This window comes from Trichechus manatus, unplaced genomic scaffold, assembly GCF_000243295.1.
Source record: "Trichechus manatus latirostris isolate Lorelei unplaced genomic scaffold, TriManLat1.0 scaffold00240, whole genome shotgun sequence".
NCBI classification, from domain to species: Eukaryota; Metazoa; Chordata; class Mammalia; order Sirenia; family Trichechidae; genus Trichechus; species Trichechus manatus.
This window is the reverse complement of record NW_004444176.1, coordinates 2,460,450-2,463,636: the sequence shown is the minus strand read 5'-3', so window position 1 is coordinate 2,463,636 and position 3,187 is coordinate 2,460,450. Positions and strand designations below refer to the sequence as shown.

The following is a 3,187-nucleotide window of genomic DNA, read 5'->3' as shown; positions in this document are numbered from 1 at the left end:
ATTGAGATGTTTCAACTAACAGATATAATGTCTGAAGCACTCACTCTGTCTATGCCAAGAAATCTGGAAGACAGCTACCTGGCCAACCGACTGGAGAGATTCATATTTGTGCCCATTCCAAAGGAAGGTGATTCAACAGAATTCAGAAATTATTGAACAATATTATTAATATCACATGCAATTAAAATTTTGCTGAAGATAATTCAAAAATGGTTGCAGTGGTACTTTGACAGGGAACTGCCAGAAATTCAAGCTGGATTCAGAAGAGTGTGTGGAACCAGAGATATCATTGCTGATGTCAGATGAATCTTGGCTTAAACGGAGAATACCAGAAAGATGTTTACCTATGTATTATTGATTATACAAGGGCATTTGACTGTGTGGATCATAACAAACTATGGATAACATTGTGAAGAATGAGAATTCCAGAACACTTATTTGTTGTCATGGGGAAATTGTACATAGACCAAGAGGTGGCCGTTCGAATAGAACAAGGGGATACCGTGTGGTTTAAAATCAGGGAAGGTATGAGTCAGGGGTGTACCCTTTTACCATACTTATTCATTCTGTATGCTGAGCAAATAATCCTAGAAGAAGTTGGCACCAGACCAGAACTGGAGGAAGACTCATTAACAACCTGTGATACGCAGATGACACAACTTTTCTTGCTGCAGGTGAAGAGGAATTGAAGCACTTACTGATGAAGATCAAAGACCACAGCCTTCAGTATGGATTACACTTCCACATAAAGAAAACACAAATCCTCACAACTCAATGAATAGGCAACATCACGATAAAAGGAGAATATACTGAAGTTGTCAAGGCTTTCATTTTACTTGGATCCACAATCATGCTTCCATGGTAGCAGCAGTCAAGAAATCAAACAACACATTGCATTGGACAAATCTGCTGCAAAAGTCCTCTTTAAAGTGTTCAAAAGCAAAGATATCACTTTGAGGACTAATATGTGCCTGACCCAAGCCATGGTATTTTCAATTACCTCATATGCATGTGAAAGCTGGACAATGAATAAGGAAGACCAAAGGAGAATTGATGCATTTGAATTATGGTGTTGGTGAAGAATATGGAATATACCAAGAACTTCCAGAAGAACAAGCAGTGGTTTATTGTGCTTGGCTGCTAACCATAAAGTTAGTGTTCAAAGCCTCTGCGGGAGAAAGATGTGGCAGTCTGCTTCCGTAAAGATTTATACAGCCTTGGAAATCCTATGGGGCAGTTCATCTCTGTCCTGTGGGGTCACTATGAGTCAGAATCAACTCTATAGCAGTGGGTTTGGTTTTTTTGGTTGCCCAGAAGTACCAACGCATCTGTTTTGCAGAAGGGGCAGCCAGAATGATCCATGGAAGCAAGAATGGCAAGATTTCATCTCACATATTTTGGACATGTTATCAGGAGGGACCAGTCCCTGGAGAAGGTCATCATGCTTGGTAAGGTAGAAGGTCAATGAAAAAGAGGAAGACTCTCACCCTGATGTATTGACACCGTGACTCTAACAATGGGCTCAAACATAGCCATGATTATAAGGGTGGTGCAGGACCAGCAGTGTTTCCTTTTGTTGTACACAGGGTCGCTGTGAGTGAGAACCAACTCGACAGCACCGAACAACAGCAACGTATGGAAAACTATTTTTCAGACTGGCTTCTCTGAAAAACCGTCTTATATTGTTCCTGAGTCGGGCTCCCTGCTCGCTGCAGCCACCTCTGTTGTGAGCCTCCTCCGCTGGCGTGAACTCAGGCAGCCTTCTTGCCAGAGTCCCAGAACTCGTGCTTTTTTTGGATCGGCTGCATTAGGTCACCCGCGTGCCCCACCAGGTCAGACGCGGCTGTGGACACCAGCTCCAGATCACACCAAGGACTTTAAGAAAAAGGAGGTTGTGGAGAAGGCGGAGAACGGAAGAGATGCACCCTCTAAATGGGAGCGCTAGCAAGAAAAATGGGCAACAGGAGGCTGACAATGAGGTAGACAAAGAAGAGGAAGAGGAGGAGGAGGAAGAGGAAGGCGATGGTGAGGAATAGGATGGAGATGAAGATGAGGAGACTGAGGCAGCTACCGGCAAACGGGCAGTTGAAGACGAGGACGATGACGATGTTGACACCAAGAAGCAGAAGGCCGATGAGGATGCCTAGACAGCAAAAAAGGAAAAGTTAAACTTAAAGAAAAAAAAACCCACCGAAACCTATTCACCCTCTACTTCCCATCTTAGAATCTAAACGTGGTCCCTTTGGAGCAGCCCCACCCGAAGGTGACATGCGATCTCCACGCCTGACCAAAACCACAACTTGAATTTGCAGCAGGGGAGGAAAAAAGAGCCAAAACTCCGAGGCCCTGCTTCTTTTCTTAAAAGTACTTTAAAAAGCAAAATTTTTATTTACAGTGTATATTTTTGTGCATATTGTTAGGGATCAGCCGTTTTTAATCATCTTGGATGACCAAACCAGCCTTCAGCCTGTTCTCTGTAGTTTTGACTTTACTTGTAGTGTGACCATGTTCATTACAATCTCAAAGGAGGAAAAAAGAAAACCTGTTTAAAAAAAAAAAAAAAAACAGAATACAATCTTATTCTGAGCATTCCGGTAGCTTTTATTGTGTGTGTTGTTTCTAGTTAGCTGTACTATAAACAGTTGGTTTATATGAGAAGGTTAAAAAGACCAAAGATAAAAGGTTTCCTTTGTTGTCTATGAAGTTGCTGTTTATTTATTTATTTTTTTGGCCTGTTTGATGATGTATATATGAAACAGTGCTGTCCAACAGTAAACTGGAATTTTATTTTGCTGAGTTGTTCTAACAACAAAAAATTTTTTTTCAGCCAATACAATAGTATTTTCAATATAATTATCAAAATAATTTCGATAACATGAAAAGTTCTCATGCCATGATGTTAAGTGAAAAAAGCAAGGTGTATAAACAGCATGATCTCAGCTATATACAAATACATATAGCTGGGGAGATGACACCAACATATTGACAGTGCTTATACCTGGGTGGTAGGTTTTTTTAATTGTTCAAAAAATAGAGATAAAACTACATTTGTCAATTCAACGTCTTTCACGTATACAATTCAGTGAGATCAAAGACATTAGTCATATTGTGTAACCATCACCAATATCCTTTGTCAAATTTTCCAACCCTATAAAAAAAAACTCAATGCTTTCTAAGTAATAATTTT

At 40.4% G+C, this 3,187-nt stretch overlaps 1 pseudogene; it reads left to right on the top strand.

The window, feature by feature from the left end:
• Positions 1-2,291, top strand: part of LOC101348911 (prothymosin alpha-like) — a 4,473-nt pseudogene extending 2,182 nt beyond the window's left edge.
• Positions 2,292-3,187: the final 896 nt, after the last annotated feature.